The sequence below is a fragment of the Oncorhynchus mykiss genome, chromosome 8 (assembly GCF_013265735.2).
Source record: "Oncorhynchus mykiss isolate Arlee chromosome 8, USDA_OmykA_1.1, whole genome shotgun sequence".
NCBI classification, from domain to species: domain Eukaryota; kingdom Metazoa; phylum Chordata; class Actinopteri; order Salmoniformes; family Salmonidae; genus Oncorhynchus; species Oncorhynchus mykiss.
Genome location: NC_048572.1, coordinates 30,847,269 through 30,873,501, shown reverse-complemented (window position 1 = coordinate 30,873,501; position 26,233 = coordinate 30,847,269). Strand labels below are relative to the sequence as shown.

Below are 26,233 nucleotides of genomic sequence, written 5' to 3'. Positions count from 1 at the left end.
TAAGGCTAGCATATGTGGAAAGAGTCAAGGGGTCTGAATACGTTCTGAAGGCACTGTACATGAATTATCCAAATAATAACTTTAAATAGCCTTGGGGTCCTGTAGAGTGACAAAGAAGTTGTAAACACATATCATCTGGGCACCATCAGAGAATTCAGATGTTTTCAGAGGAACTGAATGACCATGCAAAATAATGGGTGTTACTATAAATATTGGTTTCGTACAAAGACATACTCATATTTCTTACACAATCATTACGTGTCTATGATAATAGACAATTCAATATTTTTTAGTTGCTACATTTGAACCCAGCTACTGCAGCTACCCCTGGCACCAGGGCAAATGTAGCAGACTTCCGGACTTTTCTGATTCAAATCAATACTGTGAGCTGACCGTCTTATGTATAGACATAGAAATGGTATGAATGATTAGGAGACAGATGTACGTTTATTTATATATATATAACAAAAAGTTACTAGACTTGTTCAAGTGGTCTCTGAGCAAAAGAGTAAAATACAAAAACGGTCAAAATTGCCCTCAGTCGCCCCTATCATATTGTGATAAAAGATGATAGCTCGTACTACAATAACTTCAGAACTGTTTGGACCTTTGCTCCATTTACTCCTAGATCATTCACAGGATCTGCATTAATCCCAAGTGATCAGAAGTGGGTACACAATATCATAGAATAGACTTCTCAATACACACTTTCACAAGTTAAATAGACAGGATATGTCTCTGTCCAATAGGCCTCCATAGAAAGGAGAGAACGTATTTTCTCAATAAAAACAGACGTCTCAATGCCAGTCAATAACGTTAGAACATTCAGCCGTCCTGCAGAGTGTTACTTAATATATCAATAATGCATCAAGCTTTCCCTCTGATTCTGTTGAATGATGTTTGAAGGTGCGTGTGGTTTGACCTGCTTAGTATTCATATTGACATGCACGTTGAGCGCTATGACAGGTGAGGTCACAGGTGCACTCGTCAACCGTCTGCTCCGAAATTTACTGCACTTTGTAAAACAAAAATGATGCTGGGCGCCCAAACATTACCAGAATACGCCAGCCACTCGATCTTGCTCGCTTTATCCATAAATAACACACCAGCTTATAAATGTTAGAATGTAGAAGAAACGGAACTGGTTAATCGAGCAGAAGTGTCTTCTTCAATTTTAATTGGAGCGTCAGTCGTCACACGGTTACGTCCGACAGCCGTGACAGGTATACAAAATCGAGCACACAGCCATGCAATCTCCATAGACAAGCATTGGCAGTAGAATGGCCTTACTGAAGAGCTCAGTGACTTTCAACGTGGCACCGTCATAAGATGCCACCTTTCCAACAAGTCAGTTCGTCAAATTTCTGCCCTGCTACAGCTGTCCCGGTCAACTGTAAGTGCTGTTATTGTGAAGTGGAAATGTCTAGGAGCAACAACGGCTCAGCCGCGAAGTGGTAAGCTACACAATCTTACAGAATGGGACCGCCGAATGCTGAAACGCTTAGCGCGTAAAAGTAATCTGTCCTCGGTTGCAACACTCACTACCGAGTTCCAAACTGCCCCTGGAAGCAACATCAGCACATTAACTGTTCATTGGGAGCTTCATGAAATGGGTTTTCATGGCTGAGCAGCTGCACACAAGCTTAAGATCATCATGCGCAACGCCAAGCGTTGGTTGGAGGGGTGTAAAGCACGCTGCCATTGGACTGGAGCAGTGGAAACACGTTCTCTGGAGTGATGAATCACGCTTCACCATCTTGAAATCCGACGGATGAATCTGGGTTTGGCGGATACCAGGAGAACTCTACCTGCCCGAAAGTATAGTGTCAACTGCAAAGTTTGGTGGAGGAGGAATAATGGTCTGGGGCTATTTTTCATGGTTCGGGCTAGGCCCCTTAATTCCAGTGAAGGGGAATCTTAACACTACAGTATACAATAACATTCTAGACGATTCTGCCCTTTCCTGTTTCAGCATGACAATGCCCCCGTGCACAAGGCGAGGTTCATAGAGAAATGGTTTGTTGAGTTCAGTGTGGAAGAACTTGACTGGCTTGCACAGAGCCCTGACCTCAACCCCATTGAACACCCTTGGGATGAATTGGAACGCTGACTGCGAGCCAGGCCTAATCGCCCAGCATCAGTCCCGGAACCTCAGTAATGTTCTTGTGCCTGAATGGAATTAAGTCCCTGCAGCAATGCTCTAATATCTAGTGGAAAGCCTTCCCAGAAGAGTGGAGGCTGTTATAGCAGCAAAGGGGGGACCAACTCCATATTAATGATATGAGATACTCGACGAGCAGGTGTCCATATACTTTTAGTCATGTATTGTATGTAGCATTTCAATTTCATGTACAGTGCAGCATTTAAAAATATATACCTGAACTACTCTTTAACAAAGTTGTTCAACATTGAAATGATTTGGTCAAGAAAATGAATAGAAGTGCATATACTGTACATATCCTACATTACGGCTTCCTATATCGCAACAAAGCATCCTTTACTCATGTTGCCAAACATACCCTCGTAAAACTTACCATCCTACCGATCCTCAACTTCGGTGATGTCATCTATAAAATAGCCTCCAACACTCTACTCAACAAACTGGATGCAGTATATCATAGTGCCATCTGTTTTGTCACCAAAGCCCCATACACTACCCACCATTGCGACCTGTACACTCTCGTTGGTTGGCCCTCGCTTCATACTCGTCGCCAAACCCACTGGCTACAGGTTATCTACAAGTCTCTGCTAGGTAAAGCCCCACCTTATCTCAGCTCACTGGTCACCATAGCAGCACCCACTCGTAGAACGCGCTCCAGCAGGTATATCTCACTCTTCACCCCCAAAGCCAATTCCTCCTTTGGTCGTCTTTCCTTCCAGTTCTCTGCTGCCCATGACTGGAACGAATTGTAAAAAATCTCTGAAGCTGGAGACTCACATCTCCCTCACTAGCTTTAAGCACCAGCTGTCAGAGCAGTTTACAGATCACTGCACCTGTACTTAGCCTATCTGTAAACAGCCCATCTATCTACCTACCTCATCCCCATACTGGTATTTATTTTGCTCCTTTGCACCCCAGTATCTCTACCTGCACATTCATCTTCTGCCGATCTACCATTCCAGTGTTTAATTGCTATATTGTAATTACTTCACCACCACGGCCTATTTATTTCCTTAACTTACCTCATTTGCACTCACTGTATATAGACTTTTTGTTTTCTTTTGTTCTACTGTATTATTGACTGTATGTTTTGTTTATTCCATGTGTAACTCTGTGTTGTTGTATGTGTTGAATTGCTACGCTTTATCTTGGCCAGGTCGCAGTTGCAAATGAGAACTTGTTCTCAACTAGCCTACCTGGTTAAATAAAGGTGAAATAAAATAAATAAATAAATAAATACATTAAATACTCTTCCAATAACATACCCTCTTTGTTTGACACTGCAAGACAGAATATCTCAGCACTATATGTTGAGACTCAGAGCTGCGTTGGACACAAACGTAGATTGCCACTTGTGAGAGGAAGCTTCAAGCAAAGACCATCTGGTGATACAGGCAGTACTGCAGTTTCACTTCTGTTCAGGAGAAACACAAGGCCATGCTGCTATGTGCTTTTGAAAATCCAAATGTGTTAATGCTGGAGGGATGATCAACAAGCAGTATTAACCAACATTGATCTACAAATCATTAGGGACACAGTCAGACAAATGTGTGCATCCTGAAGCTGACTGTGTAACATGCATTGGCATGAAAGGATAAAGTGAACATTTTAAAAGAGACATTGCCCCTAAAAGAAATGGAATTATGAAACTCTGAAAATAATTTTGTTACTGTATGTACCTGGCCAAGAATATGTTAACACACTATATTGTGATGATAATTGCCTGTTGAATAGTAGGTCTTCAAGGCTGAAGCGATAGGTGTGGTTGGAGGTGTGTCCAACTCACAGGTGCCATCTTGAATTGGGCTGCAAGCCCAATGTTTGGGTGGTCAGTAGTTTCCACAGCCACAATGTCAAAATTGGCTATACAGTAAAAATGTATGAAAACAAAAATGTCCTTTTTGGTCTTAATTTAAGGTTAGGGTAAGGCATATGGTTAGCAGTGATAAGGGTTAGGTTTAAATCCGTATTTTAAGAAGATAAATTGTATAAATAGGCTGTGGTTACTAGCAACGACCAATTGTTTGAGGAGAGCCTTGTCACAATGCCTCGATTGTCTTGGCAATGCCAAGCACATTCACATAGAAAACCCCCCAACTAAATGTCCCTTCTCTGTCACGAATGTTGAACACAGGTATTTGAACTTACTCTGCCGATTGTCCGTGGTGTTGATTCTTCAGCTGGTCGAAATTGTAGACACAATATCCTCAGTATTATTAAACTGACTTTGTGTGTGGCAATCAAAATGTTTGCTCATGACCAAAGTACATGCACGCGATGCATGCATACTAACAGGCGCTTACATGGTTTTGCACCTGAGCCAACTGGCACTCTAAAAATGTTGAGCAGCTGAAGGACCAACCGGTAGAGGTAGTTCAAATGTAATTTTATTAAACATTCTGGCTTGTAAGGAAAATGTCCTCTATTTTGCAGTGCTTTGTTTCAGACTGTATATGTATCAAAGTCAGATTTTTTGGGGCAAAGGTGAGCCTAGCATTGTTTGCTAAAAATAGTGATTTTAGGCCACTTTTCTCTCATTCCAGACTGCTTTAGTGGAAAATAGACAGAGCTATCTATTTCCATTAGACCTATTGGATTTCTGTTGGATAATTTACTTTATATTTTCGTTTTTTTAATGTTTTTTAATTGGACCGAAGACCCAAAGCCTCAACCAGAGGTTCACGTAGGGCTCAGGTTTTTGATTTACATCTTCGGACAGTTGGCTCTGACAGGACTATTCATTTGTTGAACCCCTATGATTTTCCAATCGATAGACTGATATTGCAAAGACCAAGTTCCCTAATCTTTCATTTCTGACAAGTTTGTGGTTTATGAAAGTAACTTTGCCTTGTGTCGAGCCCTATTTCTTGTTAGTTATTTTTGTTTGGAAGAAATCGATAGATACACATGGTAAGAGAATGAAAGGAATGTGGTAGGTTTTGGACAACACCGTGGATAGAAGAAGCCTTGTAAGGGCACTGTGCACCTCGTTTGTAATCCTATCGAGTGTTTGAATGTTTAATACCTATTATGTAGAACAGGGCCAAAGTGAGAGATTAAATTCATAAAATGTTGATTAATTGACTGATTAGCTGAAGCCTGTGTGTCATTCTCATGCTATAAGGGACAGTGCGCCCATATATATATATCACATAATAGTTTAACTGACATTAATTATAAACTTTGTCAGAGATCTGTTTTCCTAATGAACGGATTAGCGTCTAAATGCTTGTGATAACATGAGCCCGGCTGGACGGTTTGGACCTCTTCAGGAATGAAATGGGGAGAACCGTGAGATGCCATCAATGTTTCAGTGCCACGTAGTGAAGCGAGAACCGGAAATTGTGATACATTTTGGCAGTAATGGATGATTGTTAATCTACTCTGTCACATTGTCTGCTAAACCGCCGTAGTCTGCAGAAACGTTGAGTGAGGCGTGTGTGGCAGCGCTTTGCATATCAATTCTATTAGCACATCCGTAATGTGTTGCTCTCATCCACTGTAGATCCATCTTGGGGTTTAGCATAGAGCTAGAATAAGTAGAATGGACATTCCAGGACAATGATCCATTATGTGGATTGGCAGCCATATTGGGTGTATTATTTAAAGCGTTTGATGAATTAACACCTATCACCTGAGGAATTGATATGCAATCAATTACAGTGCCTTCAGAAAGTATTCACGCCCCTTGACTTTTTCCACATTTTGTTGCGTTACAAATTAATTACAAATGAAAAGCTTAAATATCTTGAGTCAAGTATTCAACCCCTTTGTTAAGCCTAAATAAGTTCAACAGTAAACATTTGCTTAACAAGTCACATAATAAGTTGCATGGACTCACTGTGTGTGCAACAATTTAACATTGTTTTTAAATGACTACCTCATCTCTGTACCCCACACATATGTAAGGTTCCTCAGTCGAGCAGTGAATTTCAAACAGATTCAACCACAAAGACAAGGGAGCGTTTCCTTATGCCTTCCAAAGAAGGTCACCCTTTGGTAGATGGGTGAAAAAAATATCCCTTTGAGCATGCTGAAGTTATTAATTACAGGTTGGATGGTGTATCAATACGCCCAGTTACTACAAAGATACAGGCATCCTTCCTAACTCAGTGGCCGGAGTTCAATGGCTGTGATAGGAGAACGCTGAGGATGGATCAACAACATTGTAGTTACTCCACAATACTAACACAATTGACGGAGTGAAAAGAAGGGAGCCTGTACAGAATAAACATATTCCAGAACATGCATCCTGTTTGCAACAAGGCATTAAAGAAATATTGCAAAAAATGTGGAAAAGCAATACACTTTTTGTCCTGAATACAAAGTGTTATGTTTGGGGGCAAATCCAATACAACATATTACTCGGTACCACTCTCCATATTTTCAAGCATAGGGGTGGCTGCATCATATGATGGGTATGCTTGTAATCATTAAGGACTCAGAAGTTTTTCAGGATGGAAAAGAAACAGAATGGGGCTTAGGAAAGGCAAAATCCTAGAGGAGAACCTGTTTCAGTCTGATTTCCAAATTACAGAGAAAGACAGAGCTGTAATCACTGCCAAAGTTAAACATTTTTGCAATAAAAAAATAGTTCATTTTAATACTATCCAATTGGTAGTTACAGTCCTGCCCCATCGCTGCAACTCCCGTACGGACTCGGGAGAGGAGAAGGTCGAGAGCCGCGCATCCTCCGAAACACAACCCAGCCAAGCCGCACTGCTTCTTGACACAACGCCCGCTTAACCTGGAACCCAGCTTCACCAATGTGTTGGAGGAAACGTACATCTGGCAACCGTGTCTGAGAGAATTGTGCCCGGCCCGCCACAGGACTCGCTAGTGCACGATTGGACAGGAACATCCCTGCCGGCCAAACCCTCCTCTAACCCGGACGACGCTCGGCCAATTATGCACCACCCCATTGGTCTCCCGGTCGAGGCCAGCTAAGACAGAGCCTGGACTCAAACCAGGATATCTAGTGGCACAGCTAGCACTGCGATGCAGTGAATTAGACCACTGCAGGACTCGGGAGGCCCTTCTACAAAGTATTGACTTCGGGGTGTAAACTCTAAATTTCATTTTCAATTAATGTGCAAAAAAAATGGGGAATTATGTGTTGATGGGTGAGAAACAACAATGCAATCCATCTTGAATTCAGGCTGTAACACAACAAAATGTGGAATAAGTCAACGGGTATGAATACTTTGAGGGCACTGTATCTCTATAATTATCACATCATCTCTCAGAATGCTTTGTTCTTCATGCAACAACAATACTATGGAGGAACACTATCTATTTTACCCATTCTATTTACACTGAGGAAAACATTCCGCGATGCTGGCCCATGTTGAGGCCAATGCTTTCCACAGTTGTGCTTGGGTGGTGGACTATTCTTGATACACACGGTAAACTGTTGAGCGTGTGAAATCCAGCAGCGTTGCAGTTCTGGACACATTCAAACCCGCACACCTGGCACCTAGTACTATATAGTACTGTTCAAAGTCACCTAAATCTTTTGTCTTAGCCATTCACCCTCTGAATGGCACACATACACAATCCATGTCTCAGTTCTCTTAAGGCTTAAACATCCATCTATAACATGTCTCCTCATCTACACGAATTGAAGTGGATTTATTAACAAGTGACATCAATAAGTGACCATAGCTTTCACCTGGTCAGTCTGTCATTGCAAGAGCAGGTGTCCCTAATGTTTTGTACACTCAGTGTACATGGCAGCCACAGCCTTGTTATCTTGTTGTCGTTCTGGACATCCAGGGTCCTATCTAGACACTTCCTCAGGCCCAGCTATGTATCACACCAGTGACAGAGGTCGGGGCAGACAGTGGGAGTAAAGCACCAATTTGTTTCTTTGCCAACTGCTCTAAAACACCACTGCCTGGAGAAGGGAAGACAGGACAGGTGTAACAGGTGATGAGGGAGAAGAAGACGACAGAAAGGTTGCAGAGCTTTAATAGTTAGCTATCTAGGTTTATCCAACACGGGACTTCAGGGGTTTAGAAAAGGATTTACAGGTAGCTTATTTGAGGTATTTTTACATTTTCATTTCAGGTTTTTGCTTTGTTGTTGGATGAGTGTGTTTTCCATTTGCACTTTTCATTACACTTGATTGTTTGGCGTATACCGTATGTTAGCTTTGTGCCCAAGGGCATTCAAGTCTTTGAAAACTACTAGTTTCCACAGAAGTACATTTTTTCTTTCGTGAAGTTTGTTTGGTGAACTGTTGCCTTGAGATAGACATGCGTTTGTGGTGCCAGCACCTTAGAAACTCCCTCCCTCATGTCAAAGCTTTGAGCATCTGCCTCTTTACCTGTGGCTCGGTGTCTTCAAAAACGGCGTACTCATTTATCGGAGTCGTGATGTTTATGCTGTTGGGAAGATGTATGGTTATGCATTAAATAACTATCATAGTATGCAGCTTGGCTACAACCGTAAACCAGCTTCCTCCTCCCACTCAAAATACCCCAGGTCGAATATACAGAGTGTTTGTTTCAGTGTTTGATTTAATTCTGTGTTTTACTACTTTACTTGCTTCCATGTCAAAAACACTGCAGTGGGGGGGACAGCTTGGATCTGCAGTGACTGAGGAGCTGTTCTTTGGCTTGCAAGCCTCCCCCTTTTTCCTCCAAACATAACGATGGTCATTACGCCCAAACAATTATATTTTTGTTTCATCAGACCAGAGGACATTTCTCCAAAAAGTACAATCTTTGTCCCCATGTGCAGTTGCAAACCGTAGTCTGGCTTTTTTTTATGACGGTTTTGGAGCAGTGGCTTCTTCCTTGCTAAGCGGCCTTTAAACTTATTTCGACATAGGACACGTTTGTGGATATTTATAATTTTGTATGACAGCTGTGTGGTCCCATGGTGTTTATACTTGCATATTATTGTTTGTACAGATGAGCGTGGTACCTTCAGGTGTTTGGAAATTGCTCCCAAAAATGAACCAGACTTGTGGAGGTCTAACATTTTTGGCTGATTTCTTTTGACTTTCCCATCATTTCAAGCAAAGAAGCACTGAGTTTGAAGGTAGGCCTTGAAATCCATCCACAGGTACACCTCCAATTAACTCAAATGATGTCAATTAGCCTATCAGATGCTTCTAAAGCCATGACATCATTTTCAGGAATTTTCCAAGCTGTTGAAAGAAAGTCAACTTAGTGTATGTAAACTTCTGACCCACTGGAATTGTGATACAGAGAATTATAAGTGAAATAATTGTCTGTAAACAGTTGTTGGAAAAATGACTTGTGTCATGCACAAAGTAGATGTCCTAACAGACTTGCCAAAACTATAGTTTGTTAACAAGAAATTAGTGGAGTGGTATAAAACTAGTGTTAATGACGCCAACCTCAGTGTATGTAAACTTCCAACTTCAACTGTATTTATGTCTCGCTGTTTTCATTAGTCTGCAAAATGAGATCCATATGTCGGCCTGGCTCTCCGCCATCGCTATCCCTCCCAGCAGGTGCTTTCTGATTCTGACGTCCTTTCGTGTTTGGGCTGAGCAGTGAACACTCTGCCAGTTTTGCTGATAGGTGGCAGATTGCCTAAGACCCTCCCAGTGGAACACAGAGGAACTTTGCACACAGCTCTCTCTCTTCCCTGTCTTATTGAAGGGGAGGAGGATGCTGACAGGGTGGTTATCATTGGATCATGTCTCTCTCACATTCACGTCCATCACTTCCGATCACATGCTGGAACCACATGTTTTTTTTTACAGCAGTAAAGCATCATAGTCCAACCACCTTAGTATGTTTGTTATACCGCCTACTGGGGCTAGTCATAATAGGCCTGAGTAAGAGACCTGGGTTCAAATACTCTCTTTTGTTATCATTATTTCAGGCGTGTTTGTGTCAGTTGTTTTCTGAAAAAATGCAGTTTAATGCAGTTTAATTTGAGGCTTGGGCATTTTGCGCGAACACAATACCGTGCTCAGCTATTTAGGCACACCTTAAAACCCCATTCTTCTCTCGGTTGCTTTACATTATTAGTGTGGTACTGCGGTATAATTTGGCTATAATTGCTTGTGAGGTTGCGGTGGGGCGGAATACTGAGTAGGACAACCTTTTGAGTAAAGAGGCTCGTGGTGTTTGTAGCTGTGGCTGAGATTATTTTACCATCCATTACGGATGATTAAGGTTGATGTTCCCTCTCTAAAGCACTCTGTCATATTGTATGTTCAAAGAGCTTGAGTGTTTCAATGCACTCTCCTGTGATCAGGATTCCTGAAGCGTATTCAAGAGCTTTCCTTCAACGATTGTTGAAATAGGATCAAACGTAATCGCCCAATCGAATATATCGAACATGACATGCGTTGGACGTGCTAAAAAATACTTCTCTCTCTCTCTCTCTCTCTCTCTCTCACTCCCCTAGGTTACATTTATGTTTAAAGCCCCTCGGAAATCTCTCACTCCAACTCAATCTCAACAGTAAAAACCGGGGGCTTTTCAACTTGACAGACGTGTATTTTTCATTAAAATATTAGAAATGTGTGAAAAAACGTCACACGTGGCACATTCTCTACTCACGAAGCGAGGGGAAAGAATCACGGCGAATCACGACATTAAGAGTCATCATCAGACGGAAAGCCACAGACCTCTGACATCACATCCCTCCTGACAGTATAAGTCACTAATGCAGGGGAGGAACAAACAGTACTTGTAAGGGCCAAGGTCCTCATCCGTGTAGAGAGTGACACTGTCACTGTGTGGGAGTATTCATAAAGTCCTTCAAAGGAGAGGGGGATTTCAATCTCCTTTGGTACTTTTGTGACAGTCTGGTTGGAAAGGAGAGAAGAGGAGGATACTTGAAAAAGCTTTACATCAACATGTGAACCCACGTAACCCAGGGTAGACGCATATTCCAGTGTTGGCAGAGCTACCACCAGAACCCTTGTTAAATAAATAGTCCAAATAGCCCCCCCAAAAAACACACAAAAAAAACGATTTGAAAGTGCCTTTCTATTGAAGTATCACATGGTATCTTTTAGTTTTACTGGTTAGGTAACATTGGGCCATTTTTTGCCAGGTGTTTATAGAGGGGGAACCTGCACCCCTCAGCATAGCAGCAAAAAAGGACGAAGAAATGAAGGATCGGTGCTTCACACAGCAACAGCAAATAAATATACTGTGGTTATAGTGGTTAGAAAAATACTGTAGTTATTCCAGTTCTTGGAAATGTCTTGTAATGATTCACATCCATCCTTCGTGTCTTAAACTGGTAACAAGCTACTGTATGTAATAAAGCAGCCTACCGCTTAAGTGGAATTCTCCCTCAGTGAGAGTTAGAAACATATTGATTTTGCCTGTGCAAAACATGGCACAGTTCTCTAATGATGATTTGGTGCTCTGATCACCTCAGGCTAGTAGTGATTTTTATCCACTGGTTATGCAGGGGAGATCCACTTAATCTTTGTGTCGATACTTCCCCCCCAACTTCCTCTTTGGATGTGCCTTGCCATTTCTCTCTCTCTCTCTCTCTCTCTCTCTCCTCTCTCTCTTTCTCTCTCTCTCTCTCCCTCCCCTTTCTCTCTATTTCTCTTTCCCTCCCCATTTCTCTCTCTTTCTCTCTCTCTCTTTCCCCCCTCTCCCTCACCCCTTTCTCTCTTACCTCTCTCTCTCTCTCTTTCTTTCAGACAGTTGCCATTTCTGCTCTTGCCGCACTACGGGAGTGGCGTCTAACTTCATTGTATTGATGTTGCATGGCATTCTTGGTATCATCACTGCCTCACGATATCGACAAAAATGACTCTCAAAAGACGGACACAATCCCAGAGACCTAGCACGATATAAAATAAAGCAGTAATGGATTTAAATGCTGTAATTATTATCTGTTTAAAAAATGTCCTTTTAAAAGTTGTGAGTTTTGTTGTTGCCCCCAGGCCAGACGACTCGCTGTAGTTCCTATCCCAGGTAAACACACACCACAAACACACAGTCTCCCTTCGCCCCTATGGCGTGCTTAAGACCAACGTGTAGTGAAGGGGAGAGAGCAGTCACTTTCATGCACCGGCGCAACGGTGTAGAGGAGTGGAAATAAAGGAGTGGAGAAGAAGATACTGAGGGAGAGCGAGAAGGAGGGAGGGAGAGATGAGGGAGAAGGAAAGAGAGGGAGAGATGAGGGCAAGAGAGGGAGAGATGAGGGAGAGGGAAAGAGTGGGAGAGATGAGGGAGAGGGAAAGAGAGGGAGAGATGAGGGAAAGAGAGGGAGAGATGAGGGAAAGAGAGGGAGAGATGAGGGAGAGATGAGGGAGAGATGAGGGAAATAGAGGGAGAGATGAGGGAGAATGAGAAGGAGGGAGGGAGAGATGAGGGAGAGGGAAAGAGAGGGAGAGATGAGGGAAAGAGAGGGAGAGATGAGGGAGAACGAGAAGGAGGGAGGGAGAGATGAGGGAGAGGGAAAGAGAGGGAGAGATGAGGGAAAGAGAGGGAGAGATGAGGGAGAATGAGAAGGAGGGAGGGAGAGATGAGGAGAGGGAAAGAGAGGGAGAGATGAGGGAGAGATGAGGGAGAATGAGAAGGAGAAGGAGGGAGGGAGAGAGAGATGAGGGAGAGGGAAAGAGAGGGAAAGAGAGGGAGAGATGAGGGAAAGAGAGGGAGAGATGAGGGAGAGATGAGGGAGAGGGAAAGAGAGGGAGAGATGAGGGAAAGAGAAGGAGAGATGAGGGAAAGAGAGGGAGAGATGAGGGAGAGGGAAAGAAAGGGAGAGATGAGGGAGAAATGAGGGAGAGGGAGAGGGAAAGAGAGAGAGAGATGAGAGAGAGATGAGGGAGAGGGAAAGAGAGGGAGAGATGAGGGAAAGAGAGGGAGAGATGAGAGAGGGAAAGAGGGAGAGATGGGGGAAAGAGAGGGAGAGATGAGGGAAAGAGGGGGAAAGAGAGGGAAAGAGAGGGAGAGATGAGGGAAAGAGAGGGAGAGATGAGGGAGAATGAGAAGGAGGGAGGGAGAGATGAGGGAGAGGGAAAGAGGGAGAGATGAGGGAAAGAGAGGGAGAGATGAGGGAGAACGAGAAGGAGGGAGGGAGAGATGAGGGAGAGGGAAAGAGAGGGAGAGATGAGGGAAAGAGAGGGAGAGATGAGGGAGAATGAGAAGGAGGGAGGGAGAGATGAGGAGAGGGAAAGAGAGGGAGTGATGAGGGAGAGATGAGGGAGAATGAGAAGGAGAAGGAGGGAGGGAGAGAGAGATGAGGGAGAGGGAAAGAGAGGGAGAGATGAGGGAAAGAGAGGGAGAGATGAGGGAGAGATGAGGGAGAGGGAAAGAGAGGGAGAGATGAGGGAGAGATGAGGGAAAGAGAAGGAGAGATGAGGGAAAGAGAGGGAGAGATGAGGGAGAGGGAAAGAAAGGGAGAGATATTTTTTTTTTTTTTTTTATTTCACCTTTATTTAACCAGGTAGGCTAGTTGAGAACAAGTTCTCATTTGCAACTGCGACCTGGCCAAGATAAGGCATAGCAGTGTGAACAGACAACACAGAGTTACACATGGAGTAAACAATTAACAAGTCAATAACACAGTAGAAAAAAAGGGGAGTCTATATATACATTGTGTGCAAAAGGCATGAGGTAGGCAAATAATTACAATTATGCAGATTAACACTGGAGTGATAAATGATCAGATGGTTATGTACAGGTAGAGATATTGGTGTGCAAAAGAGCAGAAAAATAAAAATAAATAAATAAAAACAGTATGGGGATGAGGTAGGTGAAAATGGGTGGGCTATTTACCAATAGACTATGTACAGCTGCAGCGATCGGTTAGCTGCTCAGATAGCAGATGTTTGAAGTTGGTGAGGGAGATAAAAGTCTCCAACTTCAGCGATTTTTGCAATTCGTTCCAGTCACAGGCAGCAGAGAACTGGAACGAAAGGCGGCCAAATGAGGTGTTGGCTTTAGGGATGATCAGTGAGATACACCTGCTGGAGCGCGTGCTACGGATGGGTGTTGCCATCGTAACCAGTGAACTGAGATAAGGCGGAGCTTTACCTAGCATGGACTTGTAGATGACCTGGAGCCAGTGGGTCTGGCGACGAATATGTAGCGAGGGCCAGCCGACTAGAGCATACAAGTCGCAGTGGTGGGTGGTATAAGGTGCTTTAGTGACAAAACGGATGGCACTGTGATAAACTGCATCCAGTTTGCTGAGTAGAGTGTTGGAAGCAATTTTGTAGATGACGTCGCCGAAGTCGAGGATCGGTAGGATAGTCAGTTTTACTAGGGTAAGTTTGGCGGCGTGAGTGAAGGAGGCTTTGTTGCGGAATAGAAAGCCGACTCTTGATTTGATTTTCGATTGGAGATGTTTGATATGGGTCTGGAAGGAGAGTTTAGAGTCTAGCCAGACACCTAGGTACTTATAGATGTCCACATATTCAAGGTCGGAACCATCCAGGGTGGTGATGCTGGTCAGGCGTGCGGGTGCAGGCAGCGAACGGTTGAAAAGCATGCATTTTGTTTTACTAGCGTTTAAGAGCAGTTGGAGGCCACGGAAGGAGTGCTGTATGGCATTGAAGCTCGTTTGGAGGTTAGATAGCACAGTGTCCAAGGACGGGCCGGAAGTATATAGAATGGTGTCGTCTGCGTAGAGGTGGATCAGGGAATCGCCCGCAGCATGAGAAACATCATTGATATATACAGAGAAAAGAGTCGGCCCGAGAATTGAACCCTGTGGCACCCCCATAGAGACTGCCAGAGGACCGGACAGCATGCCCTCCGATTTGACACACTGAACTCTGTCTGCAAAGTAATTGGTGAACCAGGCAAGGCAGTCATCCGAAAAACCGAGGCTACTGAGTCTGCCGATAAGAATACGGTGATTGACAGAGTCGAAAGCCTTGGCAAGGTCTATGAAGACGGCTGCACAGTACTGTCTTTTATCGATGGCGGTTATGATATCGTTTAGTACCTTGAGCGTGGCTGAGGTACACCCGTGACCGGCTCGGAAACCAGATTGCACAGCGGAGAAGGTACGGTGGGATTCAAGATGGTCAGTGACCTGTTTGTTGACTTGGCTTTCGAAGACCTTAGATAGGCAGGGCAGGATGGATATAGGTCTGTAACAGTTTGGGTCCAGGGTGTCGCCCCCTTTGAAGAGGGGGATGACTGCGGCAGCTTTCCAATCCTTGGGGATCTCAGACGATATGAAAGAGAGGTTGAACAGGCTGGTAATAGGGGTTGCGACAATGGCGGCGGATAGTTTCAGGAATAGAGGGTCCAGATTGTCCAGCCCAGCTGATTTGTACGGGTCCAGGTTTTGCAGCTCTTTCAGGACATCTGCTATCTGGATTTGGGTAAAGGAGAACCTGGAGAGGCTTGGGCGAGTAGCTGCGGGGGGGGGGGAGCTGTTGTCCGAGGTTGGAGTAGCCAGGCGGAAGGCATGGCCAGCCGTTGAGAAATGCTTGTTGAAGTTTTCGATAATCATGGATTTATCGGTGGTGACCATGTTACCTAGTCTCAGTGCAGTGGGCAGCTGGGAGGAGGTGCTCTTGTTCTCCATGGACTTCACAGTGTCCCAGAACTTTTTGGAGTTGGAGCTACAGGATGCAAACTTCTGCCTGAAGAAGTTGGCTTTAGCTTTCCTGACTGACTGTGTGTATTGGTTCCTGACTTCCCTGAACAGTTGCATATCGCGGGGACTATTCGATGTTAGGAGAAATGAGGGAGAGGGAAAGAGAGGGAAAGAGAGGGAAAGAGAGAGAGAGATGAGAGAGAGATGAGGGAGAGGGAAAGAGAGGGAGAGATGAGGGAAAGAGAGGGAGAGATGAGAGAGGGAAAGAGAGGGAGAGATGGGGGGAAAGAGAGGGAGAGATGAGGGAAATAGGGGGAAAGAGAGGGAAAGAGAGGGAGAGATGAGGGAAAGAGAGGGAGAGATGAGGGAGAATGAGAAGGAGGGAGGGAGAGATGAGGGAGAGGGAAAGAGAGGGAAAGATGAGGGAAAGAGAGGGAGAGATGAGGGAGAGGGAAAGAGAGGGAGAGATGAGGGAGAGATGAGGGAAAGAGAGGGAGAGCGAAACAGAGGGGGGAGGGAGAACCATACAGAGAAAGGAGGGAACTACCATGAAAGGGGAGAGGCGCCAATACAGAGAAAACGAGCGAGGAAATCTCTCAAACTGATTGAGTGCCAGCCAGACACACAGGGAGAATCATCTAAAGCACAGGTATAATGAACCAGACTATGTAGCAGTCCCAGGAAGCGTTCTAAAGGAGAACATAATGAATTAACTTTTTTTTTTTAGAGACTTCCGCAGAGACCCACAAATGAGGCAGTGTGGATATGTCAGACAGGTCTTCCAACCCCTTTTGTGTGATTCATAATAATATTTTGGATGTTGTCTTGCGAATAACTCCAAAACAGGAGTTTTGATGAAATGACACTCAACTGTCGCTCTCTCGCTCCCCACAGCGACACCTGCACTGTACGATAATGAAATGGAAAGCAATATTTCACTCAGGTTTAGAGATTCCTGTTCACACCACGACAAGACACCACCACACGTTGACTTCCATAGCAACCGGTTTCCGGCGAGGAATGAGCGAAAGAAAGAATGAAGTAAAAGTTTGTGAAGGTGTGTTGTATGTGTGTCATACAATTCATATGTACCCATGGGAACTGCATCCCCAAACATGTTATTTTAAGACAATGCAAATATATCTACACTCTTAGAAAAAGGGGTTATTTGAGGGTTTTTCTCTTTTTGGAAGACGAGACTTCTTTGTAAGGCAACGGGTTCTACCTAGACCATTAATCATTCTAAGAACAGTTGATGATTCTTTGAAAGCCAAGAAGGAATCTACATAGAGCCCTTCTGCATCTGAATAAACTTTTTGGCTATTTTGTATATTTATACCCTCATATGACCAATATATTTGACATACAGTGTATTCGGAAATTATTTCGCCCCATTGACTTTTCCCCATTTTGTTACGTTACAGACATATTCTAAAATGGATTAAATTAAAAGTTTTCCTCATCAATCTACAGACAATACCTTATAATGACAGAACAGGTTTTTCATAAATGCTTGCAAATTTATAAGTAAAAACAATAAAATGCTGTATTTATATACGTTTTCAGACCTTTTGCTTTGAGACTCGATATTGAGCTCAGGTGTGTCCTGTTTCCATTGATCATTCTTGAGATGTTTCTACAACTTGATTTTAGTCCACCTGTGGTAAATTCAATTGATTGGACATGATTTGGAAAGGCACACACCTGTCTATATAAGGTCCCACAGTTGACAGTGCATGTCAAAGCAAAAATCAAGCCTTGAGGTCAAAGGAATTGTCCGTAGAGCGCAGAGACAGGATTGTGTCGAGGCACAGATCTGGGGAAGGGTACCAAAACATTTTTGCAGCATTGAAGGTCCCCAAGAACACAGTGTCTTCCATCATTCTTAAATGGAAGAAATTTGGAACCACCAAGACTCTTCCTAGAGCTGGCCAAACTGAGGAATTGGGGGAGAAAGGCCTTGGTTAGGGAGGTGGCCAAGAACCCGATGATCACTCTGATAGAGCTCCAGAGTTCATCTGTGGAGATGGGAGAACTGTCATGTATTGTCATGTTGTGTCTTTCTGTCCTTTCCTTTCACCCTGTCTCCCTCTGCTGGTCGTACTAGGTTACCGTTTCTGTCCCTCTTTCCCCCAGCTGTTCCTTGTCTTCTCTGACTACCTCATTCACCCCTTTTCCCACCTGTTCCCTTTTTCCCTCTGATTAGGTCCCTATATCTCTCTCTGTTTCTGCTCCTGTCTTTGTCGGATTCTTGTTTGTGTGTCTCATGCCTGAACCAGACTATCATCGTGTTTGCTGCAACCTTGTCCTGTCCTGTCGGAATCTACCTGTCCATCTGAGCCCACGTGTGTTCATCATTAAAGAAACTCTGTTTGTTAATTCGCTTTTGGGTCCTCATTCACGCACCTGACAGAAGAATCCGACCAAGAATGGACCCAGCGACTTCGGATCCTCTCCACTCAGCCGTCGAGATCCAGGGAGCGATGCTAGGCAGACACGAGCAGGAATTGTCTGCTGCTCGACATGCCGTTGAGACCCTGGCCACCCAAGTCTCCAACCTCACAGAACAGGTTCACCATCTCCGCCTCGATCCACCGGCTACTTCCAGGGCTTTCGAATCTCCGGAGCCCAGAATCAATAACCCGCCGTGTTACTCTGGGGAGCCCACTGAATGCCGCTCGTTCCTCACCCAGTGTGATATTGTGTTTTCTCTCCAGCCCAACACTTACGCCAGGAGCACTGCTCGTGTCGCCTACGTCATATCTCTCCTTACTGGACGGGCTCGTGAGTGGGGCACGGCAATCTGGGAGGCAAGGGCTGAGTGTACTAACCAGTATCAGGACTTTAAGGAGGAGATGATACGGGTTTTTGATCAATCTGTTTTTGGGGAGGAGGCTTCCAGGGCCCTGTCTTCCCTATGTCAAGGCAATCGATCCATAACAGACTACTCTATTGAGTTTCGCACTCTTGCTGCCTCCAGTGGCTGGAACGAGCCGGCTTTGCTCGCTCGTCTTCTGGAGGGTCTCCGCGCAGAGGTAAAGGATGAGATTCTCTCCCGGGAGGTTCCTTCCAGCGTGGATTCCTTGATTGAACTCGCTATTCGCATTGAGCGACGGGTTGATCTTCGTCACCGAGCTCGTGGAAAGGAGCTCGCGTTCTCCGTTGCCCCCCTCTCCGCATCACTACCATCTTCCTCTGCCGGCTCGGGAGCTGAGCCTATGCAGCTGGGAGGTATCCGCATCTCGACTAAGGAGAGGGAACGGAGAATCACCAACCGCCTCTGTCTCTATTGCGGTTCTGCTGGTCATTTTGTCACTTCATGTCCAGTAAAAGCCAGAGCTCATCAGTAAGCGGAGGGCTACTGGTGAGCGCTACTACTCCTGTCTCTCCTTCAAGATCCTGCACTACCTTGTCGGTCCATCTACGCTGGACCGGTTCGTCAGCTTCCTGCAGTGCCTTAATAGACTCTGGGGCGGAGGGCTGTTTTATGGACGAGACCTGGGCTCGGGAACATGACATTCCTCTCAGACAGTTAAGGGAGTCCACGGCCTTGTTCACCCTGGATGGTAGTCCTCTCCCCAGGATTCAGCGTGAGACGCTACCTTTAACCCTCACTGTTTCTGGTAATCATAGCGAAACCATTTCTTTTTTAATTTTTCGTTCACCTTTTACACCTGTTGTTTTGGGCCATCCCTGGCTAGTTTGTCATAATCCTTCCATTAATTGGTCTAGTAATTCTATCCTCTCCTGGAACGTCTCTTGTCATGTGAAATGTTTAATGTCTGCTATCCCTCCTGTTTCCTCTGTCTCTTCTTCACAGGAGGAGCCTGGTGATTTGACAGGGGTGCCGGAGGAATATCACGATCTGCGCACGGTGTTCAGTCGGTCCAGGGCCACCTCTCTTCCTCCACACCGGTCGTATGATTGTAGTATTGATCTCCTTCCGGGAACCACTCCCCCCCGGGGTAGACTATACTCTCTGTCGGCTCCCGAACGTAAGGCTCTCGAGGATTATTTGTCTGTAGCTCTTGACGCCGGTACCATAGTCCCCTCCTCCTCTCCCGCCGGAGCGGGGTTTTTTTTTGTCAAGAAAAAGGACGGGTCTCTGCGCCCCTGCATAGATTATCGAGGGCTGAATGACATAACAGTGAAGAATCGTTATCCGCTTCCTCTTATGTCTTCAGCCTTCGAGATCCTGCAGGGAGCCAGGTTTTTCACTAAGTTGGACCTTCGTAACGCTTACCATCTCGTGCGCATCAGGGAGGGGGACGAGTGGAAGACGGCGTTTAACACTCCGTTAGGGCACTTTGAATACCGGGTTCTTCCTTTCGGCCTCGCTAACGCTCCAGCTGTCTTTCAGGCATTAGTCAATGATGTCCTGAGAGACATGCTGAACATCTTTGTTTTCGTTTACCTTGACGATATCCTGATTTTTTCACCGTCACTCCAGATTCATGTTCAGCACGTTCGACGTGTCCTCCAGCGCCTTTTAGAGAATTGTCTTTTTGTGAAGGCTGAGAAGTGCACTTTTCATGCCTCCTCCGTCACATTTCTCGGTTCTGTTATTTCCGCTGAAGGCATTAAGATGGATCCCGCTAAGGTCCAAGCTGTCATTGATTGGCCCGCCCCTAAGTCACGCGTCGAGCTGCAGCGCTTTCTCGGCTTCGCAAACTTCTATCGTCGTTTCATCCGTAATTTCGGTCAGGTGGCAGCTCCTCTCACAGCCCTTACTTCTGTCAAGACGTGCTTTAAGTGGTCCGTTTCCGCCCAGGGAGCTTTTGATCTCCTCAAGAATCGTTTTACATCCGCTCCTATCCTTGTTACACCTGACGTCTCTAGACAGTTCGTTGTCGAGGTTGACGCGTCAGAGGTGGGCGTGGGAGCCATTCTTTCTCAGCGCTCCCTCTCTGACGACAAGGTCCACCCATGCGCGTATTTTTCTCATCGCCTGTCGCCGTCGGAACGTAACTATGATGTGGGAAACCGCGAACTGCTCGCCATCCGGTTAGCCCTAGGCGAATGGCGACAGTGGTTGGAGGGGGCGACCGTTCCTTTTGTCGTTTGGACTGACCATAGGAACCTTGAGTACATCCGTTCTGCCAAACGACTTAATGCGCGTCAGGCGCGTTGGGCGCTGTTTTTCGCTCGTTTCGAGTTCGTGATTTCTTATCGTCCGGGCTCTAAGAACACCAAGCCTGATGCTTTATCTCGTCTCTTCAGTTCTTCAGTAGCCTCCACTGACCCCGAGGGGATTCTCCCTGAGGGGCGTGTTGTCGGGTTGACTGTCTGGGGAATTGAGAGGCAGGTAAAGCAAGCGCTCACTCACACTCCGTCGCCGCGCGCTTGTCCTAGGAACCTTCTTTTCGTTCCCGTTCCTACTCGTCTGGCCGTTCTTCAGTGGGCTCACTCTGCCAAGTTAGCCGGCCACCCTGGCGTTCGGGGTACGCTTGCTTCCATTCGCCAGCGTTTTTGGTGGCCCACCCGGGAGCATGACACGCGTCGTTTCGTGGCTGCTTGTTCGGTCTGCGCGCAGACTAAGTCCGGTAACTCCCCTCCTGCCGGCCGTCTCAGGCCGCTTCCCATTCCCTCTCGACCGTGGTCTCACATCGCCTTAGATTTTGTCACCGGACTGCCTTCGTCAGCGGGGAAGACTGTTATTCTTACGGTTGTCGATAGGTTCTCTAAGGCGGCTCATTTCATTCCCCTTGCTAAGCTTCCTTCTGCTAAAGAGACGGCACAAATCATCATCGAGAATGTTTTCAGAATTCATGGCCTTCCGTCAGACGTCGTTTCGGACAGAGGTCCGCAATTCACGTCTCAATTTTGGAGGGAGTTTTGCCGTTTGATTGGGGCTTCCGTCAGTCTCTCTTCCGGCTTTCACCCCCAGTCTAACGGTCAAGCAGAACGGGCCAATCAGACTATTGGTCGCATCTTACGCAGTCTTTCTTTTCGCAACCCTGCGTCTTGGTCAGAACAGCTCCCCTGGGCAGAATACGCCCACAACTCGCTTCCTTCGTCTGCGACCGGGCTATCTCCTTTTCAGAGTAGCCTCGGGTACCAGCCTCCGCTGTTCTCATCTCAGTTCGCCGAGTCCAGCGTCCCCTCCGCTCAGGCTTTTGTCCAACGTTGCGAGCGCACCTGGAAGAGGGTCAGGTCTGCACTTTGCCGTTATAGGACGCAGACTGTGAGGGCTGCTAATAAGCGTAGAACTAAGAGTCCTAGATATTGTCGCGGTCAGAGAGTTTGGCTCTCCACTCAGAACCTTCCCCTTAAGACGGCTTCTCGCAAGTTGACCCCGCGGTTCATTGGTCCGTTCCGTATTTCTCGGGTCATTAATCCTGTCGCAGTTCGACTTCTTCTTCCGCGATACCTTCGTCGCATCCACCCGGTCTTCCATGTCTCCTGTATCAAGCCCGTTCTTCGCGCCCCCGCTCGTCTTCCCCCCCCCCCCCCCATCCTTGTCGAGGGCGCACCCATCTACAGGGTCCGTAGGATTTTGGACATGCGTCCTCGGGGCCGTGGTCACCAGTACCTCGTAGATTGGGAGGGGTACGGTCCTGAGGAGAGGAGTTGGGTTCCCTCTCGGGACGTGCTGGACCGTGCGCTGATCGAGGATTTCCTCCGTTGCCGCCAGGTTTCCTCCTCGAGTGCGCCAGGAGGCGCTCGGTGAGTGGGGGGGTACTGTCATGTATTGTCATGTTGTGTCTTTCTGTCCTTTCCTTTCACCCTGTCTCCCTCTGCTGGTCGTACTAGGTTACCGTTTCTGTCCCTCTTTCCCCCAGCTGTTCCTTGTCTTCTCTGACTACCTCATTCACCCCTTTTCCCACCTGTTCCCTTTTTCCCTCTGATTAGGTCCCTATATCTCTCTCTGTTTCTGCTCCTGTCTTTGTCGGATTCTTGTTTGTGTGTCTCATGCCTGAACCAGACTATCATCGTGTTTGCTGCAACCTTGTCCTGTCCTGTCGGAATCTACCTGTCCATCTGAGCCCACGTGTGTTCATCATTAAAGAAACTCTGTTTGTTAATTCGCTTTTGGGTCCTCATTCACGCACCTGACAAGAACCTTCCAGAAGGACAACCATCTCTGCAGACAGAAGCCACTCCTCAGTAAAATGCACGACAGCCCGCTAGGAGTTTGCCAAAAGGCACCTGAAGACTCTCAGACCATGAAAAATAAGATTCTCTGGTCTGATGAAGCCAAGATTGAACTCTTTGGCCTGAATGCCAAGCGTCATGTCTGGAGGAAACCTGGCACCATCCCTACGGTGAAGCATGGGGGTGGCAGCATCATGCTGTGGGGCTGTTTTTCAGCAGCAGGGACTGGGAGACTAGTCAGGATCGAGGCAAAGATGAACAGAGCAAAGTACAGAGATCCTTGATTAAAATCTGCTCCAGAGCGCTCAGGACCTCAAACTGTGGTGAACATACACCTTTCAACAGGACAACATCCCTAAGCACACAGCCAAGACAATGCAGGAGTGGCTTCGGGATTAGTCTCTGAATGTCCTTGAGTGGCCCATCCAGAGCCCAGACTTGAACCCGATCGATCATCTCTGGAGAAACCCCAAAATAGCTGTGCATCGACACTCCCCATCCAACCTGACAGAGCTTGAGAGGATCTGCAGTGAAGAATGGGAGAAACTCCCCAAATACAGATGTGCCAAGCTTGTAGCAGAGATATTCACAAGTCTTTGAGGTAAAGTCCAAGTCAAGTCTCAAGTATTTTAGTGCCAAGTCTAAGTCAAGTCCCTTTTGGCAATGGCTTTCTTCCTGCTGTTGCATGTTACAATGTATTGTACCTAACAATCAGACTCTCCTTCAATTGAGCTTTATCTTCATGTGGTTTGAGGACATCATGATCAAGCCAGAACAGGCAGAGGGACGGGTCCAGAAGTGCAGCCATTATGTATTACATTGTCATCAAATGGACGTTTTGTTGCCTGTTCATCCGAGTGCTCCATTCTGACATTCACAAACACCCCCTGGAATCGGCGTTTGAGTGACTACTGCAGTGCTTTTACTTGACTGACTAGGTGACGACTTGTGCTCAGTATACTTTGCAGATGATAGTTGAGTGACAGTACACAAGGAAGGGCAGCACTGAGTCACCACTTTCTCCCCCCGAGTAAAGTCGGTGGCCTGGACAAAAAGGGTCCAAAATGTCCACTAGATCCAATAGCTGTCTCCATACCCTTGGTGATAAGCAGAGCTCCTTGTGTCCTTGGGCCTCAAGTAGAGTATTGAGGCTTTGTTGATTCAGATTGGTGACTGCTTTAACAAGCTGGAGGATGGAATTCCATCTGGTAGACACAACAGCAGGGATACTACGATTGGCTCCGAACTCAGCTTCACATGCTTCTTTCAGACCACAGGTAGTATGTAGTAAGCTGCAAAGTTTAGTTACCTTAGCCATCACACAGTTTATGTTTTTTGTTTCCTTTAGTCCATCTCTAAATCACAGTTGTAATGAATGGGCAAAGCACTTTAAGCACTGTTGCCCGCAGTTGGTTTAGATAGCTTCTACATCAGCAATGTACTCTTCACCAAATTATTCCCATAGGCTTCCCATCTTCCCATCATCATCATCGCTTGCTTTGGGGAAACAAACTGTGAAGGCCCTTTCATGTTTGCAGCGTTATCACATATGATATCATCTAATTGATGTTTTATGGCAAAATGATCGCAGATTATTTCAAATGTGTCACTGATTCTTTCCCCAGTGTGTGACCCGGTGAATCTATCACAGCTCAACAGAACTGACTCCAGTCGGGGTGTTTTTTTTCTCTTCCATGGGCCATGTAATGGGCCGTTACTCTCATGGTCCTGTCAGTCCATATATCTACAGTGACAGACACTGATTCTGTCTGTTCTAGGGCACTTTTGATTGTAGCCTCTATGTTCAGTGTTAAGTCATGCAGGCGCCTGGTCAACGTGGGCCTATTTACTGGTCTATATTTGTCATCTACCACTGACATGAAATGCCTAAAGTGAGGGTTGTCCACTAAGGACATAGGCAGGTTGCAGGAAATGATCAGGTCTTGCAGTGGTAGCCTCTGTTATGGCCTTCTGCCTGGGGGGGGGGGGGGGCTGTACACATGGACACCTGTGGTGGCCAAGAATGAGTCAATGCTGCTCTGTCCTTCTGTCCCTGCGCTGGCCACCGTTGCTTTGCAGAATTCAGTGAAACTGCAGATGAACAACATGATGGATAGTTGTTGCTGATTGGAGATGGAAGTACAAGGACACAACCAAATATATATTTTCCTGCAGAAATGTCCAAGAGGTTGCATGCTTTGAACTCTAGTTTCATACTAAGCTACTTCCTAGGACCAGGCTACAACAGAAAGTACATTACATCTCAGAGTGGTATGCATGACCCCGAGATATAACTTAATAATTTCTGCTTAAAAGTAGACATTTCCAGTTAGCTAGAAGACGACACGCAAGAAAGCTAGCTATATATCTAGCTGGCATCTGCTTAACAGACTACTATTAGTCTAACCACATTGTAATGTTGTTAGCTAGCTAGCCTAACTGACCTCTCACGGTGCGTTTTCATACGTTGGGTGAAGTTCGATGGAGTTGCGCCAGCATCTTTAATGTTCATTCCACAAGTTTTGAAAAACAGCATTTTGTTTTTTTTTGTCACTGGCATTAAACTGCAGGTTCTTGTAACCAAATGTAATAACGAAAGCCTCACCACCTGATGACATTGTTGCTGATGTACGATTGTTTCGCTGTAGTACTACAGTGACGTGCGAATGAGGCAGACGTTCTAGAACGTTTTTCAGCCTTCTGTATTAAACTACTTTCTCTGTGTTACAACACCGCCTCTTCCATGTTATCTGACAGAAAATGCACAACAAAAACGTATCCCAGTACTGACTTGCATTGTTCACGAGTCTCATCTAAGGTCCAAGTCAAGTTTCAAGTCAATTGATCACTACAAGCCAGAGATAGAAATTCGAGTCCGAGTCTCAGAAAATGACTTGCAACTTGACTTGGACTCGGATTTCTATCTCTGGCTTGTAGCGTCATACCCAAGAAGATTCAAGGCTGTAATCGCTGCCAAAGGTGCTTCAACAAAGCACTGAGTGAAGGGTCTGAATACTTATGTGAATGTGATATTTCATTTTATTTATTTTTTATGAATTTGCAAACATTTCAAAAATGTTTTTGTCATTACGAGGTATTGTGTGTAGATTGATGAGGGAAAACAAATATTTAGAATAAGGCTGTAACTTAACAAAATGTGGAAAAAGTCTAGGGGTCTGAATACTTTTAGAATGCCCCGTATATGGATTACCTAGAAGCAACAATCATAGCAAAATATCAACATATTTCCTATCAAAACATCATTAGACAAGTAAAATTACAGTTCTTTTCCATATAGTGTAAAATGTACATATTTTTCCCCTTAATGAAGTAATGTGCAGCTTTTACAATCCACATAAGTACTAAACAGATGATTTACAATAATTTGATGGTAGTTGACTACCATTTAGTTTTTTTTTACCACAGCATTCTGTAGCGATACGCCATCCCCCATCTGGT

At 45.5% G+C, this 26,233-nt stretch overlaps 1 protein-coding gene across 2 annotated transcripts in view; it reads right to left on the bottom strand.

Annotated features, from left to right (window-relative positions):
- Positions 1–26,233, bottom strand: part of LOC110529772 (transmembrane protein 121) — a 68,707-nt gene that overhangs the window by 4,694 nt on the left and 37,780 nt on the right. Inside the window, exon 1 of one of the 2 annotated variants that reach the window (XM_021612292.2) lies at positions 4,310–4,423. The exons of the other annotated variant lie outside the window; for it this stretch is intronic. The gene's annotated coding sequence lies outside the window, so the exon portion shown is untranslated. Of the gene's footprint in view, positions 1–4,309; positions 4,424–26,233 lie in introns of those variants that run through there. 2 annotated transcript variants of the gene reach the window in all.